This window comes from Gossypium arboreum, chromosome 4, assembly GCF_025698485.1.
Source record: "Gossypium arboreum isolate Shixiya-1 chromosome 4, ASM2569848v2, whole genome shotgun sequence".
Classification (NCBI taxonomy): Eukaryota; Viridiplantae; Streptophyta; class Magnoliopsida; order Malvales; family Malvaceae; genus Gossypium; species Gossypium arboreum.
The window spans coordinates 84,885,467-84,899,997 of NC_069073.1; the positions used below are offsets into that span (position 1 = coordinate 84,885,467).

Consider the following 14,531-nt stretch of genomic DNA (forward strand, 5'->3'; position numbering starts at 1 on the left):
CGCCAGAGTCGAGCTTGAGGTGTTACTAAACTTAATTTATCACTTAAAGAATTTTAAATCATTTATTCCAACTTTCGCAATAAACTATCAATCTGCGACACAGTAGCTTAAAAATTCATATCTCGAGTTCCGAAACTTGAAATTAAGATCCGTAATTTTTCCCTGAAACTAGACTCATATATCTAACTACTAATTTTTTCTATAATTTTTGGTTGGATCAATTAGTACAGTTTATTAGTTAAAGTTTACCCTGTTTCAGCATTTGACTGCTTTGACCCCTATTCACTATGAACCACTTTTCTCTTTGTACAGAGCTCCAAAGAATATGACGTTTGTTTTTATTAAAACTAGACTCAGTAAAGAATCTGTACATATACAGAATAACTTATAATTATTTTTGTACAATATTTGGTGAATTTACAAAGTCAAATCAGGGGATTCAGAAATCGCTCTGGCCCTATTTTGCAAAAAGTTAAATATCTTATACAATATAACTCATTTACCTATTTCATTTCATCCATATGAAAATAGACTCATCAAGCTTCGATTCCATAACTATTCATCATTTAATTTTGTTTTTAATATTTTTAGTGATTTTTCAAATTCACATCATTGTTGCGGCAATATTCTATTTTATAGCAAATTTTACTTTACTATAGATTTTCATGGACTAAATAGCATTTTAAACATACATGACATCAAATATGATTTAGATTGGCCATTTCAATGAATAATCATTTACAAACCCTTTTCTTACCAATCCATAACCATATCATAAGATCATTTACACAAAGTGAGTATAGTGCTATACATGCCACACTCAAAATATACAAGCCATTTTACCAATTTAGGTCCTCGGATAGTGTGATCGAGCCTTTGACCTATCCCGATTCTCAAGCTGGCTTGTCAAAACTACATTGAATGAAAAGGAAGGAGTAAGCATTAATGCTTAGTAAGTTCACATGCAAATAACAAGTAACATGATCATGTAATCCAACATAAACATCATTATGACACTCATATCATAAAAATACTTACTATCTTACCAAAATATTTGTCTTACCAAATTCTCAACCAAGGATTATATTCATACCTGTCCATTTTCACTTTTTCAACACATTCATCGTCGAATCACTTTCGGTTTAAGTACTCTCCCTATTCTCTTATGATTCTCCCGTTGAACACATCGAAATATAATTTCGGATACGCGGATAGTGTGCACGTAAGTGCTATACTCATAGCTAAACAAGCTCAATAGCTTTTGAAATCTATGTATTCAAGCTACCATGTAACCTGCCCATAAACAAACTCGGACTCAACTCAACGAGCTCGGGCGTTCGCATCCATAATGAACTCGGACTCAACTCAACAAGCTCGGATGCCTAGTTACATCTCACGAACTCGGACTCAACTCAATGAGCTCGAAACTCAACCATCCTAGTGACATGTCACTTGTACCCTAATCTATTCCCAAGGTTCAAACGGGATTCTTCTCAATTACACATTTTGATCACCTTCTTCGAAATATAGAAACCGATACTTGCTAGCATCTCATACTTATCAAGTTGTTCACATAATTTGCATATTACCAAACAATAATGCACAAAGCATAATATTTCATAATAATAAGTATCATATCATATATATAACATTAAATCACTTAAAATAAAAATTATGTTACTTTATTTACACATGAACTTACCTCGATACAAAATTTTAGCAATCAAGCCTATTCCTCGTAAACTTTGTTTTTCCCTCGATCACGACTTGAATCTTGTTTCTCTTGATCTATAATACCAAATTAATTTATTTAATACATACATTCATCAAAACAGCCCCTAGTACGACTTTGGAAAAATTACCATTTTGCCCCTAAACTTTCACATATTTTCACTTTTTCCCCAAGGCTCGTAAATTAAACCTCATCCTATTTTCTTATGTTTTATGACATTCTGATCATTTTTCCCTTCTATAGAACATCAAATTCACACTCTAACATGTACTTATGCATATTAGGTATTTTTACCGATTAAGCCCTTTTACTCGTTTTCACTTAAAACTGAGTAACACAAGTTGTCTAGCATAATTTCAAACCTTATATTCTATCATAAAACACCAAAATACACAAATTTCACCTATGGGTATTTTTCCAAATATGAACCCTAGGTTGAATTATTTCTAGCATAAGCTAAATCGAGCTACCGAGATTCCAAAAACATAAAAATCATTAAAAAAGGGGCTTGAAATCACTTACTATGAACCTTGGAAGTTGAAGAAACCCTAGCTATGGAGAGAGGTAAGGTTCGGCCAAGGTAAGAAGAAGATGAACACATTTTGGCCTTAATTTCCCTTTTAATTAATTTTAATTACCAAATGACCAAAATACCCTTAATGCCTTTCTTTGAAAATTTTCATGTACAAGCCCATTTTTGTCCAAAATTTTAGAAATTAGTCAAATTGCTATTTAAGACCTCCTCATTAATATTCCAAAGCAATTTCATTTTAAAAACTTTTCGAATGTAAGTTTTGCAAATTATTCGATTTAGTCCCTAATTTCAACTTAAGCACTTTATGCATAGAATTTCGTCACAAAATTTTCACACAATCATGAAATCATATCATAAAACTCAAAATAATTATAAAATAATTATTTCTATCTTAGATTTGTGGTCACAAAACCACTATTCTGATTTAGGCCCTAATTCAGGATATTACAGGAAGTATGTGGGGGCCAGTTATGTGGATGCTCGTAGGAGAGAGTTCCCTCACTCAAGGAGATAGATCGGTGGTCGAGTATGAGGCTGAATTTTTTAAACTGAGCCGCTATGCGTGAAGTATGGTGTAGACTGAGTATGAGTGATGTGTTCGCTTCGAGGATGGCCTCAGGGATAGTCTGAGGGTTCTGATAGCTCCACAGAGGGAGTGAGACTACGTTGCACTGGTTGATAAGGGAAAGATCCTTAAGGAAGTTGAACACAGTGAGCATCAGAACTGTGAGAGACGTAGGAGCAAAAGGGACTTGGAGCCCTCTAGTTCCGTTCAAATGTCTAAGAAAAAGGCCAGAGTTGATGGGTCGATCAGAGTTGGGGCTCCAATTAATGCTACTGGACAACCGCTGTGTACTAACTATGGTAGACGCCACCAAGGCGAGTGTTGGAAAAGAACTGGGGCTTATTTAAGGTGCGGTTCATTAGAGCACCGTATTAGAGAGTGTCTGTGGAGGTCTGATCAGATGCAAGCTTTGGGTACTGGTACTGCACCACCATCGAGAGCAACTCAGCAGCAATCGAGAAGCCATGGTCAGGTAAAAGGTGGTAATGGGTTGGGTCGTGGTCAGAGGGCACAAGGGAAAGGTGTTAGTCATACTGAGGCTAGGCAATCGGCTCTGGTTTATGTGGTACATCACCGAGAGGATGGAGATGCTCCGGATGTTATCACGGGTACGTTCTTTATTTATAATGTGCCTTGTACACTGATAGATATAGGATCAACTCACTTTTATATAGCTATACTGTGTCTGAGAACTTGGATATCTTGGTTGAGGGCACTGCAAGTGAGGCGACTCTACTGAGTCTACTAGGACAATCAGTAAGGGTGAATAAGTTGTTTAGAGACGTTCCCCTAGAGGTTCAAGGGGCTATTTTTCTAGCTGATCTGATGAAACAACCTTTTGGAGAGTTTGATCTGATACTGGGTATGGATTGGTTAGTTAAACACCGAGTGAGCTTAGATTGTGCAACAAAAAGGGTCGTACTAAGAACTGTGGAGGATAGCAAGGTGGTTGTAATTAGGGAACATCAGAATTACTTATCAAATGTGATTGCTGCACTGAGTGCGGAAAAGTTGGTTCGTAAGGGATGTGAGGCATATTTGACCTACATCAATGTTTCAGATTCTGGGAATTCTTTGGTTAAGGATATCATCATGGTTATAAACTTTTCGGATGTATTTCCTGAAGAGGTACTAGGGTTACCTCTAAATTGTAAAGTAGAGTTCGGGACTGTATCTGGGATCCACAGTTTTCTAGGACTGACAGGGTATTATCGGCAATTTGTAGAGGGTTTCTCATTAGTTGCAGCACCCTTGACTAAGCTGCTATGTAAGGGTATACCGTTTAACTGGACTGACGCGCAGCAACAAAGCTTTGAGAAGCTCAAAACTGTACTGACTGAGGCCCCTGTTTTGATACAGCCAGAGTCGGGACAAGATTTTACTATCTACAGCAATGCATCACATGTCAGTTTGGGATGTGTATTGATGTAAGAGGGTAAGGTGGTAGCGTATGCATCGTGTTAGCATAAGACTCATAATTCAAATTATCCAACGCATGACCTAAAGTTGGCCGCTGTTGTATTCGCACTGAAATCTGGAGGCATTATCTGTATGGTGAGAAGTGTATCATCTACACGGATCACAAGAGCCCCAAGTATCTCCTCACTCAGAAGAAGCTAAATCTTAGGCAGGGTAGATTTATTGAGCTGCTTAAGGACTACAACTATACGATTGAATCCCACCCTGGTAAGGCCAGTGTGGTGGCCGAAGCACTGAGCTGTAAGGTTATGACTAATTTGAGGGCGATGTTTGCTTGCCTCAGTTTATTTGATGATGGAAGTCTGCTAGCTAAGCTTCAGGTTAAGCCTACGTGCATTGATCAGATTAAGGGTAAGCAGTTGAAAGATGAATTGTTGGGTCTTCGTTTTCGACAGGTTGAGAGTGGGCTTACTAAGGACTTTGGACTGAATAGAGAAGGGGTACTCTATTCTGTGGGAGAATCTGTGTACCGAAAGACACTAAATTGAGGTAGTTGATACTGAGAGAGGCACATAGTAGCCCCTATGCTATGCATGCTGGCAGAAATAAGATGTACCAAGACTTGCGTGAGTTATACTGGTGGCCTGGACTTAAACGAGAGGTTACCAATTTTGTGGGTAAATGTCTGACTTGCCAGTAGGTTAAGGCTAAGCATCAGTTACCTTCGGGGTTGTTGCAGCCAGTTAAGATTCCACTTTAAAAGTGGGAGAGAGTGACTATGGATTTCGTTAGTGGGTTACCCCTCACACCTACTAAGAAGGATTCTGTACGAGTTATCGTGGATCAATTGACCAAGTCCTCCCATTTCATATCGGTTCGTATTGATTATTAGCTACAGAAGTTGGCTAAACTCTATGTATCTAAGATAGTGAGATTGCATGGGGTACCAGTTTTGATCATCTCTGATAGGGATTCTCGCTTCACGTCTCAGTTTTGGAAAAAGTTACATGAGGCTCTAGGTTCAAGGTTAGACTTCAATATTGCTTTCTATCCCCAGATAGATGGTCAATCTGATTTGGTGATTCAGATACTGGAGGATATGTTGAGGAGCTGTGGGATTGATTTTTGAGGTAGTTGGGAGGACTATCTGCCGCTAGTTGAGTTCGCCTATAATAATAGCTTCCAGTCGAGTATTCAGATGGCACCTTACGAGGCACTTTATGGTCATAAGTGTCACACTCCTTTATGCTAGACTGAGTTGGGCGAGAGAGTTTTGGGTCCTAAACTAATTTCTGATACTAAGGATAAAGTTAATTCGAGACCGATTGAAAGTGGCATTCGATAGACAAAAGTCTTATGCGGACTTGAAGCGACGCGAGATCAAGTATTTTGTGGGAGACTCTATATTTCTTAAGGTCTCGCAATGGGAGAAGGTACTGAGATTTGGTCGTAAGGGCAAGTTGAGCCCTAGGTTTATTGGACCCTATCGCATATTGAAACAAGTGGGACCGATTGCCTATCAATTAGAGCTACCTCTAGAGTTGGATCAGATCCATGACGTATTTCACGTCTCTATGTTGAGATGCTACTGCTCTAATCCTACAGACGTTATTCTGGTTGAGGAGATTGAGGTTAGGCCAGACTTAACCTTATAGGAAGAGCCTAGTCAGATGTTGGATCGCAACGTAAAGATTATAAGGAGGAAATCCATCCCTCTAGTTAAGGTTTTATGGCATAATCATAGCATTGAGGAGGATACGTGGGAGCCTGAGGATGCGATGCGTCAGCAGTATCCTCATTTGTTCTGATCAGGTAAATTTCGATGCCAAAATTTTTTTAAGGGCTAGAGTTGTAACGACCAAAAAATACATGTTTATGTTTTTATTATTATTTGACAAATTTGTATCTAGTTCAGTGCTTAAGTGTTCTGGGTGTATGTGTGAGGCCCCAAGTTCAAGCCTCGGCTTTAGAAAATTTTGTTTGTAAAATAATGTCAGAATGGGCCTACTGGTCTGGTGGTTAAGTGGAGTGTTGGTGTGAGGGAGGTCTTGTGTTCCAGTCTGTACTTGGGTATTATTTTTGCTGCTAATGGCGTGTGGGTGTTTGAGAGCGACTAGAATACTAAAGTAGTTAAAACAAATGTGGTTTAGTAGGAGAAAAATAGGGGATTTGGGAGTTACCTAGTTAATTTTTCTTCTCTCCTATAGAAAGTCTCTACCATTTCCCTCTCCATTTTTTTCATTTACTTCCGAATTCTACCTCCCTCTTGCTGAATCCACTTTTTTCCTTCCTTTCCCTTTTCAACTTTGTTTTCAATTCATCATATTGCACAACATAGGGTCACACTTGTTCGGTAAGTGATAATATACTTTAAAATTTTGGTTTTTAAGTTATTAATTAGGGAACCTATGTTTAACTATGTTGACAGCCAAAAGTCAGCTGTGAGGGGCTGTGTTGGTGGTGAGTTATGAAGGGAACCATCCGTAGTTTGTAAGGTAAGGGTCTTTTCCGCTTGGAAGAGGACTTTTTGGTTTTGGGGTTAAGTTTAATTTGAGCGTTTAAGTGACTAATTGAGCGAAATATTGGTCAATAATAGGTTCTGGAGAGCTTGTGGTGGCTTTAGCTTCGAATCGAAACCAGGTGTGTTCTCGATTGCACAGAAAACAAAGTTTTGACCAAAGCCGAAAACCTCACTGTCGATGCTACATGGGCATGCGATCGCTCGTGTGGTAGGTCATGTGCCCTAACACGGGTATGTAATCGACGAGGCAAAGCCGTGCGCACCAGACACAACCGTGTAATGGCTAGGTAGGCTATGTGCGACACACGAGCTCGATTGATTTAGACCGTGTGGGCCACACGGGCATGTGAGCCCACACGAGTGAGTCATACAGGCATGTGGGATTCTGGGCCAGGCCGTGTGGAGGCCAACTTGGGCTGTGTGGGCCACACAGGAGAGTGGGCCCCCACAGGCAGACAACATGGGCGTGTGAGCCCATTTTCACTGCTTTGTTGCCAAGGTTGCACGGGTTGCCTAACACGACTATGAACCTACTATAGGGTCGGTAAGCTTACCTAGACACCTAGTTGAATGAAATGGCTATATGACTGATTTATATGTATACATGTTATCGAGCATGATGATGTTTCACTGAACTGATATTGTATGTAGTTTTACCATGTTATAGTTTGTCATAACTATATATTACATTGCATTGGGTTGGGGGTTGATTTTGTTCGGAGGAAGTGTGATGAAAGGCCTCAAGCCTAATTTACTGGCAGCTCAGCTGCAAACTACTGTCTAGTGCCACACTCAATACTTCTTGGAGTGTAGGGATGGGTGGGTTGATTATATCCACACATAGAGTGTAGGGTTGGAAAGAGATGGTCTGTAGAGGCTGGCTGGGTAGGATTTTGTGATTGCATACTTGTTACTGCTACTGATATGTTGATGGGCTAAGGCCCCACTGCATGACTGATTCTATACTGAGATGGGCTATGGCCAAACTGAAATCGATACGATTACTAAAAGGGCTTAGGCCCATACTGTGATCATGTGCATACTCTCTCTTTGTTTATATAGGGATTACACACTGAGTTACGTAAACTCATCCCTTTAGTTTAATCTGTATAGATAATCCCCAGACCTAACGGATCAATGTAGCAGAGGACCCTATGGTGGCCACACGACACCTTTGACACTGTTTCTTACTTATTTATTATTTTAAAATTTTATTTGGGTATTTCATTGTAAATATGGCCTCTATCGAGTTTTATTTTAGTTTGGGATTTTTATTGGTTATGGTTTATAACTGCTAGTATTAAGATAACCCAGGTTTTCGAAAGAAGCAAACATTTTAACAAAATACTCACAAATATGCAAACCGTTTTAAAAGCTTTTGTATTGAATAAACGCTTTGAAAAATTTCAACTGAATAAATAACACGATTTTAGAATTAATAGGTAATAATAAAAAAGTTTCTAAACAGAAATTGTTTTAAGTAAAATTACGATTTTGAAATACATTACCATGTGACATCTCCTGATCCAGCCATAGCATCCAGGCCCGGTTTGGGGTGTTACAATTCTTCAACCAACAAAAGCCTTAAGAAGACCATCTCTTGGCCAGCCACCTTGAGAAACCCTTAGCGAAGAAGCAACAGGCGGATCAGAGAAACACCTCAGTTAGAAAGATTTGAAAGTCTACAAAATTGAATTAAAGTCTACTGAATTGAATTAGAGTTTATGTAACACCCCAAACCTGGCCCAAAAGTTATTTCCAGATTTGACGTGTCACATGGACTTACGACTTAGTATGCATTTGTTGGTTTAAGTGATTGGGGTAGTCTTTGTAAAAACAGCGGTTGAATGAAAAGCTGGTTTATCAATCTTTAGGCTATCCATTTGTTGTACTTGTTGAGTCTTGGAAAATGTTCATTAATTTTGAAAACCCGCGCAGCCTGACACTAGCAGTTTCGACATAGTATAAATATATTTAGAAAATAAAACCATAGCGGAAAACGAAATTTAAATAGCAGCCTTATTACAACTTAAAACGCAAAATTAAATCAGAATATAAAATAAAAAAAATAAACTAACTTAGAAAAACCAACTTTGCAGATGATGTGGCCACTCCGAATCCCTCACAGCTCCAAGCCCACTATGGTTGGGGATTTCCTGCAAAGGGTGAGTTCGGTAAACTCAGTGTGTAACATAACCCAACCATAGCCCAAAACAGATCAAACCTCAGAGTCAGACTTATCTGGGCCTTGGCCCAGTACAGAAATCAGAGTGAAACCCATATGCTCATAGCAGATACAAAACAAATATATCATGAATGCAGAAATCCCAACCCAGATCCATCCATAACACCCCCGTACTAGCCTTGCACCATGTGGGGAGACTACTCGACCCACCCAACCGCTACACACCACAGAATTTGCAGTGAAGTGGCCAGATATTGTGATGAAGTCACCAGATACAGATATTGTGGCTGGGCCACTAGAACATATATATATATATGGCGAAGCCACCAGATTGCAGCGAGGCTACCAAATATTGTGATGAAGTCACCAGAACAGATATATGTAGCGAGGCCACCAGATTGCAGCGACGCTGCCAGAACGCTTCCTCCAGCAATATAAACCCATGTCCCACGCAACAGAAATAATATGTCATGGCATACGTATACAAAAATAGAACATCATGCTTTTCAGAAAAAAATAACCCTAGGGGTAAAATCGTAATTTTGCATGCATAAGGGTATTTCAGTAATTATTACCTATTGCTAAGGTTTCATGCTCATTCTAACGTTTACCAAGTAATCAGAAGTACTTACCTCGTCTTATTACAAAAGTGGGCCTGTTAGCCCATTGGCCCGTTTTCGGCCCATTAAGCCCAAAAATATCGTTGTGCACGAAAATGCACACTCTACACTCTAATCATCCAAATGCACCATATTCATTAACAATCGTCTCACGAGCGCCGACACTCATGAGTTCACAAAATACCAACGTTTGGTATTTCGGCTTTTCTTGATTCGATCTAAGGGAGGTGTCATTTACACACGGTTGATGACGATTGATGACGATATCTCCCACGCGATAATCCTACAATCGATCACTAACACATTAGACTTACGAATTAACGATAACTAACATAAATCCACGTCAACTAACCTAATCATCACACAAGTTAATAATTTACGCACGAGGGGCAAAATAGTCATTTAAAACCCTAGAGGCAAAATGGTAATTTTACCCACAAGGGTATCTCGGTAATTCTACCCTATAGGGGTATTTCGGTATTTCTACCCTACAAAGGTATTTCGGTAATTCTACAACTTATCCACTTGGGCCTACGGACCCATTGGGACCACATGGCCCATTTCAGCCCATCGCGACCCGATATAGCCGTCTTACCGCTAGAGTAATGAGAAATATACACCTGTTAGGACACTGCAGTTAATCCACGCTCCAAACACTCTTAGCTGACGCCCAACCCAAACGAACACGTCACAAAGCGAAAGGGATCAGCCAAGAAGGGTATGCTTACTCTCCTCATGGTTTGCTTTATTTAAAGCCAGCTCTCGATCTACTCTTATGTTAGCTTCCCGATGTGGGCTCCCTCCATCACCAGAGTTTAAAACCAACACCAACTCTTGTCTTCCCAACATAGCAAAATAATCAACCTTTGCGTGCCAAGGGATTTGAACCAAAGTCCTCTCACATGCCAACTCACGCCACCACCACTAAGCCATCAACTCATTTGTGTCATAAATCCAACACATTAAACTTTAAAGTGCACCTACTTGCTTCTAGATTTATTGAAAAGAAAAACCAAAATATATTGCAAGAGCCAAGACTTGAACCTTGGACCCCTTGCTTCCTCTATGGCGTCACTTCCTTGTCCCCTAAGTGGCGTCACCTTGCCACTACACCACACTCCTTTTTGTGTCATCTTTTACCCCTTTACTCTTAAAATCCCAAACCCGAATTACATCACCTGCTCATAAAATTAAAATTCTGAAGACTACCACGGATTTAACTTAAGTTTGGGCCTTCCAAAGGCCCACTAACCTACTAAAATATATATATTAACTAACCAGAACACACACAAATTTTAAAAATCACAGAAACACAGAAAACCCAAAAATTGGGGCATTACAGTTTATTCTTTCCTCCTTGTTGTTTAACTTAAACATGTTTTTTAAGTGTTCATTGATCTTGCAATCAACAATGATAGCATAATTCTGTTTAGCTAGGATAATTATGTTAATTCAATAATATTTGTTTGATTCATTTTTAACATGTTTCTGCCTCAGTCGATCATATTTTCAATTAAAATCAAGATGTACTTCACACATACATGATTGGATACATTCAGATTAGCTGAGCGATCCTAACCAGATTATGACTAGTAGACACATAAGTGAAAAGTGCAATGCTCAATTTAGATCATTAAACCAAACTAAATTAAAGGTTCATATCATCTTTAGTTATCTTTATTATCTTGTATAGTTTTTAGGTTTATGTGATAAAACTGTTTGAAACTTAATTGTCCCTGTTACCTCGCATAAATACTAAGAAACCCTTAGTTTAATATGATCAATAAAATGCATGTTTCACAAAGTAAAAGATCTGAAATGACTTAATTTGGTTTCTAAACTCATGAAGGATCGAGTTACCATGGAATGTTTTCTGAACACTATTAAATTATCCTATCGTATACATGTTATTGATTGTTGAAGTTTTGTTTCTGTTGCTAAAATCCATTCATACATTTAGATTTTTTTGCATACTTGTTTAAAATTGCATTAGGGACCAATTTTGGATCTACTTAAATTAATCTAGTTAAATCATCATAACTCAAATTATTTTATATTTATACCAAATTGTGAATTTATAATTTTACAAATAATTGATTAACACATAGTCCTTGTGGAGACGATAAACTCATTTTACTTACTTATTACTTGAACGACTATATACACTTGCAGAAAAATCCTGTTATAAGTTTTTGGCATCGTTGCCAGAGACAGTTTCCTTAATCATTCTTTGTAAATTTTCTTTATTTTTTGGCTTTTATATAATATCTAACATTAGTAATTTATTATTTATCTGTGATTTATTTATTAGGTGTTTTTGAAATTGAGTGGACATTTAGACATAAAAGAAGCGAGAGATTTGCTCAAAGACAAGTCGAGATGGACCTTGGTAATCAAAATTATTGACAAGGTAATGGAGGCACCCATGTGCACAACTGAATCCTTATTGTTGATGATAAGGATCGTGCCATCAGACAATACGTTGTGCCACTCTTCAATAAGTTAAATCTAGGAATTAGGAAGCTAGATATCGAGGCACCCCAATTCGGATTGAAACCAGTGATGTTTCAAATGCTCCAAATGGTAGGCCAGTCTAGTGGTATGCCCACAGAAGATCTACATCTTCACCTAGGATTATTCATGGAGGTTAGTGATTCATTTAAGATAGCCGGTGTGACTGAAAATGCATTAAGGTTGAAGTTGTTTCCATACTCATTGTGAGATTGAGCACGGGCACGGCTAAATTCGTTGCCACCAAGTTCAATATCTACATAGCAAGAATTAGGAGAAAGGCTTTTGGTAAAGTATTTTCCACTGAGTAAGAACACGAAGTTGCAAAATGAGATAACTAATTTTCAATAATTGGATGACAAGTCCTTATACAAGGCGTGGGAAAGATTCAAGGAATGGCTGGGTAAGTGTCCTCATTATGAGATTCCTTATTGTATCCAATTAGAGACATTTTATAACGATCTCAACACACATACAAGATTGATGGTAGATGCTTCTACGAATGGCGCGATTTTGTCTAAGTCTTATAAGAAGGCTTACGAGATCATCGAAAAGATTGCTAGCAATAACTACCAATGGCTGACAAATCGAGCAATTTCAGGAAGAAGAGTAGTCAGAGTTTATGAAGTCGATGCTATCACTTCACTCTCTACTAAGGTATCCTTTATATCCTTTATCCTAAAAAATTTACCACTAATAATTCTAATAATTTTGTAGCTCAACCACCAAGTCAATATGATGCAATTTCCTATGTATACTGGGGGGATAGTCATTCTTCTAAGAATTTCCCTTCAAACCCCGAATTTGCGTATTATGTAAGGAATAGGTATCAAAACATAAGTGGACAAGGACTATAGTCCAAATTCTACAATCCTTCGTAGCGTAATCACCCAAACTTTTCCTAGTGCAACCAAGGAAATGGCCCAAACACTTATATGTAGTGTAGACCCAACCAATCTCAAGGGTTTAGTCAACAAGCCCCAAAGCCTCCTCAAGATGAATCATCAAATAGTTTAGAAGACTTGTTGAAGGCATACATTGTGAAAAATAACGCTTTGATCCAAAGTCAAGTAGCAACACTAAAAAATATGGAGAACTAGATGGCCCAGTTAGCTACTAAGCTTCGTAGTATACCATAAGGAGCCTTGTTGAGCGATACGAAAAATCCAAGGAATTTTGGTAAGGAACACTGCAAGGTAGTTGCATTACGAAGTGGTAAGATTTTGGAACCCAAGGAGGTTATGATTGAAGGTGACCCTACTAAAAAGGAGGAAAGTCATCCAATAGTTTAAGTTCCTACACCAGAAAATTCGGATGCTAAAAATTCTGTCGAGGTAAATCCTAGACTAGTGAATTCTGAAAAGCTAACACCTTCTTTTACAGATTTGCCTCCTTAAAAAAAGTTATCCATTTCAGTCTAAAGTTTCATATCTTCAAAGAATTCAGTAGCATAAGCAGAACCATGAGGTACAATTCAAGATGTTCTTGTATTTTCTAAAGAAACTGCACATTAACATCCCGTTGGTGGAGGCTTTAGAGAAAATGCCCAACTACGTTAAGTTTATGAAGGATATTTTGTCCAAGAAGAAAGGAATTAGTGAGTATGAGACTGTTGCTTTGACGAATGAGTGCAGTGTGTTCTTACAGAATAAGCTTCCTCCGAAATTGAAAGACCCTGGAAGCTTTACGATACCTTATAACATTGGAGAATCTCACTGCGATGAAGCTTTGTATGACCTCGAAAAAAGCATAATCTTGATGCCCAAATTTATTTTCAAACTGTTGGGAATAAGTGAAGTAAGACCCATTACTGTGACAGTTCAACTTGTGGATCAATCTTTAGCATATCCTGAAGGAAAGATTGAAGATGTTTTGGTAAGAGTTGATAAGTTTATTTTTCCTGCTAACTTTGTTGTGTTAGACTTTGAAGCAGATAAGGAAGTTCTGATCATCCTAGGGAGACCTTTTCTAGCCACGGGAAGAACGTTGATAGATGTGAAAAAAGGAGAACTCACAATGAGAGTCACCTTTAACATTTAACATTCTGAAGGCCATGAAATTTACCGATCTGATAGAGGAATTGTAACAACCCGATTTTTGGCCTAGTTGAAACAATGGTTTTGAGACCATAAATTTGACGTAAGAAAATTTATTTTTATTATATTTTTATGGTCTAAGATTTCACAAAATAATTTTGTGATAATTTCATTTGAAAATTTTGACGTTTGGGCACCGAATTTAGTCAAAAGGACTAAATCGTAAAAAGTGCAAAAGTTGAGTTCTACATGCTAAAAGTGTCCAATTGTTATGAAATTTTAAATTGGAGGTCCTTATATGGTAATTACACCATTGGTTAATTTTTTTGACAAAAATGGACATGAAATAGGGAAATAGAACTTTTTTAAGTTAGGGGCATTTTGGTCATTTAGTAATTAAAATGAAT

At 38.1% G+C, this 14,531-nt stretch overlaps 1 non-coding gene across 1 annotated transcript; it reads right to left on the reverse strand.

Annotated features, from left to right (window-relative positions):
• Positions 1–12,407: 12,407 nt before the first annotated feature.
• Positions 12,408–12,513, reverse strand: LOC128292326 (small nucleolar RNA R71). Its single transcript, XR_008282310.1, has one exon. It is a non-coding gene; the product is annotated as a small nucleolar RNA R71 (small nucleolar RNA).
• Between the last annotated feature and the right edge of the window lie 2,018 nt (positions 12,514–14,531).